Source organism: Notamacropus eugenii, chromosome 5 (assembly GCF_028372415.1).
Source record: "Notamacropus eugenii isolate mMacEug1 chromosome 5, mMacEug1.pri_v2, whole genome shotgun sequence".
In the NCBI taxonomy this organism is placed as follows: Eukaryota; Metazoa; Chordata; class Mammalia; order Diprotodontia; family Macropodidae; genus Notamacropus; species Notamacropus eugenii.
Genome location: NC_092876.1, coordinates 440,778,544 through 440,794,932, shown reverse-complemented (window position 1 = coordinate 440,794,932; position 16,389 = coordinate 440,778,544). Strand labels below are relative to the sequence as shown.

Genomic DNA, 16,389 nt, shown 5'->3' with positions numbered 1-16,389 from the left:
TTGTTTCCACTTGCAACAAAAATATTGCTATAAATAGATTTATACATATACATTTTTTCTTCTCTCTGATTTATCTGGGGTACACTTGGCTGTGGTTTCTCTAGATCAAAAGGTATGCATATTTTAGCGACTAGGGATGGGTGCAAAGGGCATTGTTTTAAATCGTTTTCCAGAAGAGCTAGATAAATTTACAATGCTACCAAGAGTGTACATCTTTTCCAAAATTATAATCATCTTTTCTTTTGGTTATTGTTCATCTCTTTTTGTCTTACTGTTGTAAAGGGGAAACTTAGAATTGTTTTAATTTTAATTTCCCTTATTATCTATTTGAAGCATTTTCCCCTACATGACTGTTGATAGCACAAGGGGAAGGAACGATACAGTATTGAGGCATTAACTTCATGATGGAAATTTCATACTTTACTAAAGAGAATAATCTATATCCAAATAAAGCCCTCATCATTGCAGACAAGAAGGACTCAGGACAATGCTTGGGAAAATCCACATACTACATAAGTCAGAATCTGCTTCTCATTACTTTCGGTAGATTTGTTCTTGGCTTTGTCCTCTGTGACCACACAGGACAAATATAGTTCCTCTCCCACAAGAGTCCTTCAAATATTTGAACTTAAGAATCATTTTTCCCCTAAATTGTCATGACTTAAAGCTAAAAATTAGCTTAAAAACCACAACATCAACAACAATAAGGAGGAGGCAAGGAAAGAGAGCTAGGAATACAATCAAGGCTTAATTAGTTCAAATTTAATCACAGACACTGACTAGAGTTACCTGTGTAACTCCAAGGAAGTCCTTTTTCCTCTCTCTGCCTCCATTTCCACAATTTTAAAATGGAGATGATTGTAACACTTCCCTCAGTGATAGTATACAGTAGGTGCTTAATAAATGACTATCACCTTCTTTCCCTTCTCCCAAAATGCCCATAGTTGGTGGTCTTTGTATGGTATGTAGAAATGCTTGACATTTTTTCATAGTGAAAGTGTCTCATACGCCGATAAGGGCTGAACTTGTGATGAAAGACTTTTCAGGAAAAAAATAAAAAACAAAAACCAAAAAAACAGCAGTTATATTTCTTGTTAAAAGATATTGGCCTGTCATTCTAAGGGCATATTTTGAGAACAATAAAATAACAACTAGTTTCTTGCCTAAGTGTGTCTAAATTATTATTTTAGTAATGAATCCCTTATTTATCAATCAGAAACAAATTTATAATTTTTGTCCATTAATTTGGAGTATATACTTTCTTCCATTTTCTGGAAATAGTGACAACTTTTGCTTTCTTCCTTCCCATAACACCCCTCTAATTTTGTAAAAGTGTATAATGATAATCAGATCATGGAGAACAATTAAACAACCACATCTTCAAATTTTTTAGAACCTTGGTATATTGTTTTTGATGAGATCTTGTGAAATTCTTGCTGTGGGCAGACACATATTTTCCACCACATCAATTGATTCTAATTTTCAGTGTTGGATTTTTTTATTTAATCATTTTCATTACAAATATTATGCTTTTTGCTAGAAAAATAAAGGAAGTTTTGCTTTCTTTTTTTCTTTCTAAAATGCTTTTTAATGTGTACAATCATGTAAAACATATTTACATACTAGTCATGCTGTGAAAGAAAACACAAACCAAAAAAGAAAAGAAAAGGAAGTAAAAAAAAAAAAACATGCTCAGGTGTATATTCATATTCCATAATTTATTTTTCCTCTGGAGTTGGATAGCACTTTTCATCATGAGTCGTTGAGATTGTTTTGTTCACTGTATTGCTGAATCATTCTTGGTTGGTCATCAAACAACATTGCATCAGTTCAAGTAAGTCTTTCTAGGTTTTCTGAAATCATTCTGCTTGCTATTTCTTATAGCAAAATAATATTCCATCAAAATTATATACTAAAATTTATTAAGCAATTCCCCAATTGATGAGTATCCCCTCAATTTTCATTTCTCAGCTACCACAAAAATAGCTGCTGTAAATAATTTTGTAGAAATAAATCTTTTTCCTTTTTTGAATTTCTTTGGGAGAGAAGCTTGTAGTGACACTTCTACTTCAAAGAATAATGCCAAGTTTGAGTGCCCTTTAGGCATAAATCCAAATTGCTCTTTGGAATGTTTGGATCAGTGCACCATTCCACTGGCAGTTCATTAGTATCTCAGTTTTCCACATTCATTCCCCCCAACATTAATCATTTTCCTTTTCTTTTATATTAGTCAATCTGATAGGTGTGAGGTTTTACCTCACAATTGCTTTGATTTTCATTTATCTAAACTAAAGTGACTTAGAACATTTTTTGGAACTATTGATACAAGTGAATACTTTGTCTGAAAATTGTCCATTTATCAGTTGGGGAATGACTTGGATTCCTGCAAATTTTACTGAGGTGGTGAAGAGCCAAAATGCTGGAGAAAGGGCAGGAACTTCCATGAGCTCTTCCCTAAACCCTGATGACATCTTTAAATAATGTCTTAAAACAAATTCTGGAGGAGCAGTATACACAAAAGAACAGGGTAAAACAGTTTTGTAATCAAAGACAACTTAGAAGGTCTCTTGCACTAGGGTGAGAGAGGAGCACAGTCCAGCACAGAACATGCCAGCACAGCCAAGGCAACAGCAAACCAGGAACAGACTTTGGGAGCAACTAAATCAGCAGCAACAGTGTCTAATTCTAGAACTCTCAATCCATGGATGGTAATGGAGGTGGTGGTGCTGAAACAGTTGATCAAAAGAAGATTATATGGGTCTCTTTGCTGGCATAAGGGGCAGGACCCTTTTCCATAGCCAGATCCAAGTCTCAGTCCTAGATGGTAGTCCTGGGATGAAGAAGAGCTTTGTAGCCTCAGTGTAGTGGTGATTTTGTTCACAGTTCTGGAGAGGGGAGAAGGAGAATGTTTGTAGTCAGTAACAGAGTATAAACCAGGAGAGTAGTAAGTACACCTCTCCTTAGATCATATTAATTTTCAAGAAATGAAATCTTGCAAACCCCTAGAACTACCTCTGAAAACAATTGCAGAAAACACTTAATGTTTGTGGCAGTGAACCCTCCAATCTGAAAGCAGAACCATACTTTGACAAAGAGGTAAAAATCAAGAAATAGACTGGGAAATGAGCAAACAACAGAAAAAAATTCTGACTATAGAAAGTTACTATGGTGACAAGGATGATCAAATCACAGATTTAGAAGAAAAAATAGTTAAAATTCCTAAATCCAAAGCCTTCAAGAAAACCTATGAATTGAAGTTAGGAAATGGAAAAGCTCAAAAAAAATTTAAATCAAGTGAGAGAAGAAGGGGAAAGATTGGGAAGCAAACTGACAGTGATACAAGAAAAGAGTGAAGAAAAAAGAACTAACAGCTTGACAAAGGAGGCACACAAAAAATATTGAATAAAATAACACTTTTCAAATAGAAAAATGGGGCAGAGCCAAGATGGTGGAGTGAAGGCAGGGTCCCACCTGAGCTCTCCACCAAGCTCCTTCAAATACTTTTTAAAAAGTGACTGAACAAATTCTAGAGTGCACAGCCCACAGAGTCAGAGTAAGGCAGATTGCTAGCCCAAAATAACCTTGAAAGTCAGCAGCAAAGGTCTATTGCTCCAGGTTGAGAGAGGAATGCAATCTAGCACAGGCCATGCCTGTGCAGGCCAGGTCCCAGCTAAGACAAAGCAGGGCTTGGGATAATGAATCACTGGCAGTCTACATACTTCTCAGCCCACAGACACAAAAGATAACTAAGAAAGTCAGCAGAAGGGATCTGTTGGACATGGGTGAGAGAGAAACTCGGTACATTACAGGACTACAAACCCAGTCCCAGAAAACCAGGAACAGACTTTTAGAGTGAATGAATCAGCAGGTGCAAAAGTAATGGCAGCAGCAGTGGTAGTGCCTACTTCTGGAGCTATCAGCCCACAAATGAAATATTTGAAAGCCACTATTTTGATTTTCGGGAGTCAAGATAGCAGAATAAGCAATATGTCACTCTCACACTCCTTTAGTGACCTCGAAAAACCCAAAGACTATGGCCCCAGGAAAAATACTGGAGCAGTCAAGTTAGCAGAAAGAGAAGGTACAGCACTCTTTTAGTTCATGAAGTTAGGGGGATTAACAAGAAAAGTCCCTCTTGCTATGCCAGAAGGGAACCAGTATAGAATGGGAGGCATCCTGGCAAACCAGTGGTATCACCTGCCTCAGCAAACCAACAGGAGATCCTGAGTCCCAGGGTGGTGGAGCAAGCAAACACCAACAGCAGGTACACATATGCCACGACCACCAACTCTACCTCAGAGCAGATATGTCTCTAGAATGCTACAGCCTCCAGATTCCAGCATCAGAGGCTCTAGCAGACAAAGCATGGAACCAGGTCCCTAGACCCCAGCAAAAGAAGTGTGGGACAGTGCTCCCTGTGCCCTAGAAACAGAGATCAATTTTTAAAGCCAAAAAAAAAAGGCACACACTATGAGCAAAAAGCAACAAATTAAAATAATGACCATAAAGGCTTATTATGGTGAAGGGAAGATCAAAACCCAAAATTCAGTAGAAGACAGCATTGTAAATATACCCACATCCAAAACCTCAAAGGAAATGTGAACTAGTCTCAAGGCCCAAAAGCCTTCTTGGAAGAGCTTAAGAAGGATTTAAAAAGTCAAATTAGAGAGGTGGAAGAAAAATTGAACCATTGCTTTAAAAACACAATTGACAAAATGGGGTCGGGGGGAAGTCCACTGAAGAAAACTACTCCTTAAAAAGTAGAACTAGCAAAATGGAAAAGGAAATACAAAATCTCCCTGAAGAAAATAATTGCCTACAAAGTAGAATTGGGCAAGTGGAAGTTAATGACTCTGTGAGATATCAAGATTCAGTCAAACAAAATCAAAAGAATGAAAAAAAAAATAGAAGCAAACATAAAATGCCTAATTTGGAAAACAGTTATTTTTATCATTATTTTATAGAGCTAGGAAAAAAGCAATAAAAAAGTTCATCTGAAATTAAAAAAAAAAGATCCAGAATATTACGGGAATTAATGAAAAGAAATTCAAGGAAAGGTGACCCAGCTGCACCAGATCCTAAATTACACTTTAAAACTACAATCATCAAAACTCCTTGGCACTGGCTGAGAAAAAGAGTGGTGGATTATTGGAATAGGTTAGATATATGAGACATAGTAGCCAGTGACTATAGTAGTCTATTATTTGATAGATGCAAAGACTCCAGCTTCTGGGATAAAGACTCACTATTTGACAAAAAAAAACTGCTGGGAAACTGGAAAATAGCAGAAACTATGCATCAAACATCTTAGACTGTATATCAAAATAAAGTTAAAATGGGTACACAATTTAGATATTAAGATGGATACTGTAAACAAACTGGAAGAGCAATGAATTATTCACCTGTCAGATTTCTGGAGAACAGAAGAATTTATGGCCAAACAAGACATAAAGAACATTATGAAATGCAAAATGGATAATTTTGATTACATTAAAATGGAAAAAAAAATTTGCGCACACAAAACCATTGCAATAAAGATTAGAAGGGAAGCAGAAAGCTGGGAAAGATTTTTTACAACCAATGTTTCTGATAAAGGCCTCATTTCTAAAATATATAGACAAATGAATCAAATTTATAAGAATACAAGTCATTCCTCAATTGATCAATGATCAAAGGATATGAACAAGCAGTTTTCAGAGGAAGACATTAAAGCTATCTATAGCCATATGAAAAAATGTTCTAAATCACTATTGATTAGAATAATACAAATCAAAAAACTCTGAGGTACCACATCACACCTATCAGATTGGCTAACATGAAAAATAGGAAAATTATAAATGCTAGAGAAGATGTGGGAAAATAGGAACACTAATTCATTGTTGGTGGAGGTGCCAAATGATCTAACCATTCTGGAGAACAATTTGTACCTATATCCAAAAGACTATAAAAATGTGCATACCCTTTGACCCAGCAGTACCTTTTTGAGGTCTGTATCCCAAAGAGATCATATAAATGGCAAAAAGACCCATATGTACAAAAATATTAATAGCAGCTCTATTTGTGGTGGCCAAGTATTAGAAACTGAGGGTCTGCCCATAGACTGGGCAATCACTGAATAAGTTGTGGTATTTAAGTGTAATGAAATACCATTGTGCTATAAGAAATGATGAACAAGCAGACTTCAGAAAAACTTGGAAAGATGTACATGAACTGATAGTGAGTGAAGTAAGCAAAACCAGAAGAACATTCTATACAGTAATAGTCACACTGTGTGATAAATGACTTTAATGTACTTATTTCTTAGTAATGCAAGGATCTAACATCACTCCAATTGACTCATGATGGAAAATTCTATGCACATCCTGAATAACTATTGTGGAATGTGAGTGCAGACTGAAATTTGTTTGCGCTCTCTCTCTCTCTCTCTCTCTCTCTCTCTCTCTCTCTCTCTCTCTCTCTCTCTCTCTCTCTCTGCCTTTCTCTCTCTCTCTCTCTCTCTCTCTCTCTCTCTCTCTCTCTCATTTCTACTTTCTCATCATTTCTTCCATCGGTTCTAATTTTTCTTTACAATATGATCAATTTAAAAATAGGTTCAATATGAATGTATATGTAGAGCCTATAACAAATTACACTCTGTATTGGGGTATGGGGAAGAGAGAAATGGGGAGAAAATTTGCAGCTCAAAATCTTATGGAAATGAAATTGAAAACTAAAAATAAATTTATTGAAAAATAGAAAAGGTTAAATGGTAAAAGAGGTTCAAAAACTCACTGAAGAAAATAATTCCTTAAAAATTAGAATAGAGCATGTCAAAGCTAATAACTTTATAAAACATCAAGAAACAATACAGTACAGCCAAAAGAATGAAAAAAAATAGATGAAGTGAAATGTCTCAGTGGAAAAACAACTGCCCTAAGAAATAGGTACAAGAAAGATGATTTTAAAGTTATTGGATTTATTGAAAGCTATGATAAAAAAAAATAGACATCACCTTTCCTGAAATTATCAAGGGAAACTGCCCTGATATCTAGAACTAGAGGATAAAATAGAAATTGAAAGAAGTCACCAATTACCCCCTGGAATAGACCCCCAAATTAAAACTTCCAAAAATTTTCTAGCCTAATTCCACATCTCTGACATCAAGGAGGAAGTACTGTAAGCATTTAGAAAAAAATAATAATTCAAGTATCATGGAACCACCATTAGGATAACACAAGAATTGTCAGCTTCCACATTAAAGAAGGAGAGGGCTTGCTATAAAATATTACAGAGGGAAAAGGAGGCAGAGGGGGTGGAGAACCTCAAGCCTGGAGGTGACATGTGACCTTCTAAGTCCTCAAGTGAGGCCCTTCAGCTGAATCCAAACTGCATAGAACAAATTCCTTCATGAAAAGATTTGTTCTATAAAACTTGGATTCATTTAAAGGGCCCCATCCATAGACCTAGAAGAACATATGAGGCCTTGAGGCCCCAGTCTACTAGTGTCTGAGCTAGGATTACAAAGAAGAATCACCTACCTAGCAAAACTGAGTTGTAGTCATCATCCTAGTTCTAGTCCTACTCGTAGTAATAGGAGTAGTGGTAGTAATAATAGCAGTAGTGGTGGTGTTGATGGTGGTAGTAGTATTAATAGCAGTAGTAATCATGATAGTACTAGTAGTGGTAGTAGTAGCCCTGAGCATTTCTTCCAAGCTTTTGATTTATACTGGGATTTATTCATAAGATTTTGTCATTAAGGTATTTTCTTCTTTTAGGGTCTGCTCTCGCTTCATGTACTTTTTTAAATGAGTTTGTCTGTATGTTTCCTGTGTAATTATCACTTTAGCTTTCCTTCCCACCAACCTTTTGGAATCATGTGTGTTTGTCTGCAGAATTTTATTCTTCAGAAATAACCATTATTCTTGAATGCTTTAGAATAGCAGGCCTTGGGATCCTGCCAGCTCTTTCCACTTTCCCAAAATTGAGGATATACAACAAATTATATTAACTTTGCACTGCCTATTTAGAGCAAACTCTGGAATGCCACAGACATTTTCTCTTGAGATCACTGTGTGTTTTTCGCTTGGAAGTGGTTGTCTCAGATTTTAAAAATGCTATTCATTGAAAGGGGGCAAAGAAAAATTTGAGACATATATTGGGGGGGGGGAGGAAGAAACACCAATCTTTGAAATACTTAGGGTAAAAGTTATTTCATTGTTTCCCTATACATCACTTCCCAATATGTACAATCATCAGGTGAATATTTGAGATGAAAACTGGAACATCCTTAAACTTCTAAATCTTTTGAGATTATTAGACATTATTGACATATTAGTATATTACCTAATTATTGCTTAGGTGTGAGAAAGGGGAAAAAATGTTTAATTGCTAGGAGCATACAAATGAGATTTCTCACTAAAGGGATGTAGCTTTGGAGCTGTAAAGGAGTCTAGAAAAAAGACATGAAAGTATAGTGGATTAAAAGCTTTACATTTTGTGGTACTTCTACCTGAGAAGCAGAAATCACTCAGAACCTAAACAATGAAATTAAAGAGAAAAATATTATCATTCCCAAGTGTAGGGTCTCTGTCTTTCCACAAGAAAGCAGTTTGAATGTAAAATTGCCTCAGGAAAAAGAGGAGTATCATGTCTTAGCAGAACAGCAAAGGAGCCAAGAAACAAAAGGTCCCACTCCAAAGAAAAGAAGAGTAGTCCAATTACCAGGGGCATAGTTGAACCTTGAAACAAACTCACTTATCAAAAGAGTAAAAAAATTTAGAAACTGATCCAACCTACAAAACAAATTCATCAACTAATGTGCAGTTTATTCCTGAAGGCAACAAAAGGGCATCAAGGTCTGAAATTCCTGAAATGTGAAATGTTATGGACTCATTTGTTTCCTATACAGCCTCATTATCATGGTCCTTTAAGTTTGTGCCCCACTCCTGCTCTGGGACACTGTGTCCATTGGTGGAAGACTACACTTCATGTTTATGGGTGAAATGTGTTCTAGTGATTCTCCTTTTGCCTTCTTTTTTGTAAATATTTTGATGTAAAGTTAATAGTCAGCTGATTAATGTGTCAAATGGGAACCACATTGATTGGTGCTCAGAAGTTACAATGTATGTAGTAACATAACCACCCATCAGATTTGCTTCTAGATTCAGAAAAAGTTGTAGAAGTCTATTCCTCTTGGAAAAACTTCACCTGCCAGGATGGTTGGGGTAAATAAGCCAAAACACAGAGTGCAGAAAGAAAAGAAATGGGTAAGATATCTTTCTGAACTTTATCAATTTTTTTCATTTAATTTATTTACTTTTTGCAAGATGATCTTATTAGTGAATCAAATCAAGAATATGACAACTGCTCTATTTATGAACAACATTCCTTCTGCCATACATCTAGACGGTGGAATGCCCAAATCACAATGATGTTTACTTCAGTTTCGCCTTCATGATGTGATTTCAGAAACAATCATCAGTTTTCCCATTTGAATGACTGATTTTTAATATGATTTCACCGAAATAGTTAGTCTGTTCCTCTATTCTGATTTTCACCAAAATGCTTCCTACTACATTTCTTCTTTCAGGTTAGTGTGAACCTTGATATGCTGTGCTGTTCTACTGCTCTTTTGAACATTCAGAACAAAGAATCTTTGACCAGTTCCAGTGAATATGTGCATTTACATGCGTGTATGCATCTATATACAAGCAAATATGTCTAATACATATTTATACATATATAAATATATATATATTTAATGTGTATGTGTTTGTTTGTGTATTTCAATAAACACTGCGAGGCCTTCTGTTACATATTTTATACTCCTTTGTTTCAATTCAGTTTAACTAAAGAAACATTTATTAAATATCTGTTGTGTAGAGATCACTCAGAAGAGGGGATATACTTTTTCTTATTGGGATGCATGAATATGGAAAAAGGTGATATAAATGGAATATCTACATATTAATTTGTATTTTATCTAATGAATGGAAGTTTAGGTTCTAGACTTCTTTTTTCCATGAATATAGTAAACTTCCCAAATACTCAAAGGTATTGACCTTCTTCAATATGTGATGATATAGCATCACTTTTTAGTACCAATAACAGGGAATGAGATGTCTCTTGACCAGGGAGTGGTGGAAGAAATTATAATCTAGCAATATAGTGGTATTACTATGGTATATGAAATGATAGACATTGACTTTTATGTCTTCTTCCGATGGTAAACATTGTTCTTCCTCATCTAAAAGGATGGGAGAAAACACCTGTTCACTAAGAAAGTAACCTTCTATAGTTTTATATTTTTTCCCCTATTTGGGGCATTTTTCCAACTAGTTACTTGACTTTTCAGTCCTTTGTCAAGAAGGGGGTATACCCCAGGGACCTGTAAGTTCTCAGTTCCTCCAAGGTGATACAATCAAGGGAGAGGAGTTTATCCCTCTCCCGGACTGCATTCTGGTCTGGGAGCTACCAAAGCTTTTCTGTCCAGGATCTGCAAGTAAGATTCTATTTCCAGAGCCTCCACCAGCTCCACCAAGCCAGCCAGCACTCTTCCTCATCCTAGTGTTGCCACTCAGGATTGAGACCCAGATCAACAGCTCAATTCCCCTAGGGGATTTAGGCTGAGGGCCCCCAAAATGGACTCTGCTGCTGTTGCTACCACTGCCTGGGTCCAGGGCTAGGGAAGGACCCTGTTCCCTTCTCACCCAGGAAAAAAAAAACACTCTCACTGACCTTTGAAACTGTCTTCGGGGTTTGGGCATTGAGAGATCTGAGAACCCCAGTTGCTGCCAGGGATTCTGTCCCCAAGGTCTGTTCCTGTCCTATTCCTGTCAGTTTCACACAGCCAGCACTGGGTTGGAATGCATTCCACTCCATATCCTGTGCTATATAGACCTTTCTTGTCAGCCTTCCAGGGTACCTTGGGGGAAGTCTCTTTCACTCTGTCGTTTTGTGGCTTCTGTTGCTCTAGAATTTGTTTAGAGTCATTTTTTACAGGTATTTATGGGCTGTGGAGTAAGAGCTAGAGTTGGTGTGTCTTTCTAAGTTGCCACCTTGGCTCCGCCCCACTCTTCTAGAAATTCTTGCTGAGTTTGTGTCCAAATTATGCTTTTCTTTGAGTTATTTGTTATTAATCATTTTTCAATTGTGCGTTCCTCTTTGTGACCCCATTTGAGTTTTGTTTTGTTTTGTTTTGTTTTGTTTTTGGCAAGGATACAGGAGTGGTATTCATTTCCTTCAGATTGTTTTACAGATGAGGAACTGAGTCAAATATGATTAATTTACTTGTCCTTTGTCACACAGTTAGTAAGTGTCTGTATTTGAACTCAGAAACAGGAGTCTTCTTAACTTCAGACCCTCACTCTATCACTGTCCTACCTTCCTCCCCATCATTACTTACAGATGTTTTCAAATCATTATGTTCTTCTAAGTTTGTGTCTTGAGCTTACCTGTCATCCTAATAGCTTTTTATGGCAAGTATCTTTATTACTATTTGCTCATTTTTCTAGCCTATTTCTTGACTTTGGCATTTATGTTAAATTTGAGCTTTGCTACCGTCTGGAGATGGGGGAATATCTGGCCATTCTACTATTATTTATGTCGTTCCTTTCCTTTCACAGTTAAATTTGTTGCTTCCAAAGGATGTATTATGAGTAGAGTTCCACTCTGCTGGGCAAAACTAATATCCTTACTCAAGTGGGGCTCCTGTTCCTTCCTGACCATGAGTACCTCTCTCTACCTGGGAATGTGAAAATGGGCAACAGAGCTGCCAGATGCAACTGTTCATCTTTCCAGTGCTATTATGGGGCACTCTTTGGATATCTTTCTGACCAGGTGTTCATTCCCCTTACTGTCCATGGACTACTGGCTACTCTGCTCAGTGTTGGTGCTATCTTTCCTGTGCACCTTCATGCTGGCTTGTGGTGAGCTCTCTGTCTTTCAAGGTGCACAAAAATAAGAAAATGTTAAATGTGTACACACTTTCCTCATGGTGAGGCCTTGTGTTTTTACTTTATCATTTTAGTAAATTCCTTTAATTAAAGCTAGCTAAGAATACTGTTTGGTTATTAAGGGTAACCACACTGAACTGAGCTTAGCAGGAACATGGTTAAGAATAGCCATCCACAGGGTTTCCTTAGAATTCTAGGTATTTAATCAGCATGTCTCTGTGGACCCAACCTAGAAATGTGAGAAAAAGGTGGTGGAATAATGCCAGAGTAATTGTTACATGAATAGTTCAGAGGAGTATGGAAGGATACAGGAATTGATGATTAGTGATCTTCATTGAACAATGTACACAAAAACTATGATTATGTGAAATGAAAACAAAAGCAAATTAATACTCAATACTAGATGATGATGATGATGACGATGACGATGATGATGACGACGACGATGACGACAGTGATGATGACGATGAGAGTGACGATGATGATGATGATGATGATGATGATGATGATGATGATGATGATGACGATGATGATATTCAAGCATAGCCCTTGAGGGGAAAAATTAAAAGATGCATTTTCTCTCTTATTTGCATAGATGAAGGATAATGAGTATGTAATATTACCTAGATTGTCAGACCATGTGATATGCTGGTTAGTTTTTTCAAAACGATATTTTTCTTCTTTCTTCTTTGTTATATGGTATTATATATCTTGGTAGGAGAGAAGGGAGGTGTAGATTCAGAAATCAGTGAGGTAAAATAAGAGATATGAATATGATTTTTCAATATGTCTCATGTACTAACTTGCCTATAATGGTTCTTGGAAATAAAAACAACAAAACACATATGATTTTATCAATAGATGAAGAAAAAGCTTGTGATAAAATAAAACACCCACTCCTTTTTAAAAACACTAGAAAACAGAAGAAGAAATTATACCTTTCTTTAAATAATAATGTCAATACAAAACTAAGTGCAAGAATAATTTTTATAAAGATAAACTAAAAACCTTCCAAATAAGATCAGGGTAAAGTAAAGATGTCAATTATCACAATAAAATTCAATATTGTTATAGAAATACTAGCAAAAAAATAACTAAAATAAATAAAGGTATAAAAGGAGACTGGGAGAAAACAATACTATTACTTTTTGGAAATAATATGATGATAAACTTAGAAAACCTTAGAGAATCAAATAAAAAAATATTAGTTGGATAATTAACAACTTTAGCCAAGTTGCAGGATATAAAGTAAACCCACCTTAGTCAACATATCTATATATTAAAAACAAACCTAAGAAAAAGGGACAGAAAAAGAAGTACAATTTAAAATAACTACAGACAATCTGAAATATTTGGGAGACTTCATACCAAGACTAATGTAGAGACTATATGATTACAATTGCAAAATACTTTTCATACAAATAGAGATCCCAGCAATTGGATAATTATTAATTGTTTGAGTATAGGCAGATCCAATATAAAGAGAAATGACATTCTAACTAAATTGATTTACCTATTCAGTGCCATGCTGACTAAACTAACAATGAATTATTTTATAGGCCTATAAAATTTATAAGAAAAATTCATCTGGAACAACTAAAGGTCAAGAACAGTAAGAGAAAACTTTGAAAAAATGTGAAGGTGGCTTAGTAGTACCATATTTCCAAAGTATATTACAAAATGGCAATCATCAAAAATAAACTAATACTGACTAAAAGAAAAATAGTGGTGTATCAGTGGAACAGATTAGGTAAACAGTAAACGTTAGTGATAAATCTGAAAATCCCAGCTTAGTGGCAAGAGCATATCATTAAATAAAAAAATGTTAGGAAAATTAGAAAGTAGTTTGGCAGAATATAGGCATCTCACCCTGCATACCAAAATAAGGTTAAAACACAGAAACGACTGATACATAATAGTGATACTAAAATGAAATTAGGGGAGGATGGAAAAAATACCTGTTAAATCTGTGGATAAATGAAGTTTTGTGACCAAACAAGTAATAGAGTAAGTAGAGTAAATCAATAATTTTGATTTCATGAAATTAAACTTTTTGCACAAACAAACCTAATGCAACAGAAATTAGAAAAAAAATAAGAAACTGAGGAAAATGGTAAAGCATTTCTCTGATGAAGGTCTAACATTTCTCAGTTATGTAGGAAACTGAGTCAAATTTATAAAAATAAGAGCCATTCCCCAGTTGATAAATGGTCAAACTATGAATGGGCAATTTTTAAAAGAAGGAATTAAAGCTACTAATAATCACATAAAAATTATCTAAATCACTATTGATTAGAGAAATGAAAATGAAAATAACTCCGAGGTATCCCTCACACCTATCAGTTTGGTTAACATGATAGAAAAAGAAAATAACAAAATTTTTAGAATGGAAAGATGTGAAAAAATAAGGACACTAATATATCATTTAATTAATTCTGAATTGGTCTCCTTTCTGGGGAAGAATTTGGAAATGTGCCCAATATTATATGAAATTGTATACATACCATTTAATCCAACAAAATTCCAACTAAATTTGGATCCCAAAGAGATCCAAGGAAACGGAAAAGGACTTATATATGAAAAATATTCATAGTAAAACTTTTAGTCATAGCAAACAATGTGAATTTGAGGGAATGGCCATCAGTTGGGGAATAGCTAAGTGGCTTGTGGTTTAAAATTTTGTTTGGAATACTATTGTCCTTTAAAAAAAGTCCTTAAAATAATGAAGAGAATAGTTTCAGAAAAACCTCTGAAGATCAAATTCAATTGATGGGAAGTGAAATGTGTAGTACCAAGAAAATATTTCACATAGCAATATTGCAGTGATGGTCAACTATGTAAGACTTAGCTACTCTGTTCAATACAACGACCAAAGGCAGTTTCAAAAGATTATGGTAAAAAATACTATGCACCTTCATAGAAAGAATGCATGAAATATGAATGAAAATGGAAGTAAATTTTTTCACTTTATTTTTCTTGTTGTGTGTGTGTGTGTCAGAGAGAGAGAGAGGGAGAGGAAAGGTGAGATGGCTAATATGAGAATATGATCTGTATTATTTCATATGAATAATTGATGTATTGCTTATCTTATAAATGAGTGAGAGAAAATTTAACTCATTTTTTCAAAAAGAATCTTAAGAATAAATAAATGCTTTTTAAAAGAAAGAAATAATTTAACTTTTTTTAAGTCACTTGTGACAGAGCCCTAGGCTGGTGAACTGTGACTTTTCCCAAATAAAAGAAAGCTGAGGTGATTTGATATTCAGCCCCATGCAAAGCACCATCAAGGCAGACAGAACCAGAAATGAATAGGGGAAAAAATGGGGAGGGGTGAGGAGAGACTGAATTATCAAAGATCTCAAGAAGAAGAATACTAAAGGAACTCAAAGATAAACAGGTAATTCAATAGGAAAAAAAAATAAACATTCATAACTTAAAGAGATATGACCTCTAGATGTACTAGGCTGATTCAGATATCTATGAGTAAATAATGGAAAAGAATACCTTAAAGAGAACTTAAGCAATCAAATATCAGGAAAAGAAATAGATCCAGCTATGTAGGGACTACAAAAAGAAATCCTTGCCCTGATGTATTTAAAGGAGAATTCAATTAAACCTTCTATTAAAGGTTAATATGGGTAGAGCCAAGATGGCAGAGAAAAGGCTGAAATTTGCATGAAGTCTGCTAAATTTCCTTTCCAAACAACTTTAAATAACACTTTAAAATAAATTCTGGAGCAGTAGGACCTACAAAAAAGATGGCACTTCAAAATAAATTCTGGAGTGGTCGGACCTACAAAAAAAGATGGAACGAAGCAGTTTTCCAATCCAAGACAGTTTAGAGGTCACCTAGGAAGATCTGGTGCACCACACTAAGAATGAAGTAACTGTTTATTCAATAAAATCTGTGGGTAAAAGTATAAAGTAGTCTAGCAAAAAAAAAAGTCTTCTACCAACATCTTATAGCGCATTCCACAATATATTTTTAATGAACACACGACCTTTATATTAATGATTGTATTTAAAAATTAGAAGATAATTAAATTGTATACATCTCAACACAGACTCCATCAGTGCAAAAAAGGCCCCAACAAACTAATAGCAGGCCTTGAAGGCAACAAAATCAATGAAGGTAGTGGCATCTTCTAGACCTCTCAGTCCAGGGAGGATAAGAGGGTTGGATAAATGGTCAGAAGAAGATTATAAGGATCCCATTGTTGGTGACAGACTCCATTGCATTAACCATACTCAGATCTGGGTTGCAGAACTTAGTCACAGTCCCAGGTCAAGAAGAGCGCACTGGCACATCAAAGCTTGTGGCCTTCAATGGAGCAGAGACCCTGATCACAGTTCCACAGTAGAAAAGTGTGCCTGTGGTTACTCACAGACCAGAGCATGGGCCAGGAGAGTAGTAAACACACCTCTCCTTACATCATACCTTCTTGGAAGAACTCAA

At 35.4% G+C, this 16,389-nt stretch overlaps 1 long non-coding RNA gene across 1 annotated transcript in view; it reads right to left on the bottom strand.

Annotated features, from left to right (window-relative positions):
* Positions 1–1,581: 1,581 nt before the first annotated feature.
* Positions 1,582–16,389, bottom strand: part of LOC140507194 (uncharacterized) — a 34,348-nt gene continuing 19,540 nt past the window's right edge. The window contains exons 2-3 of the long non-coding RNA XR_011968238.1: positions 12,327–12,481; positions 1,582–2,885 (exon numbers count right to left, since the gene is read on the bottom strand). This is a non-coding gene — a long non-coding RNA (uncharacterized lncRNA). The remainder of the gene's footprint in view (positions 2,886–12,326; positions 12,482–16,389) is intronic.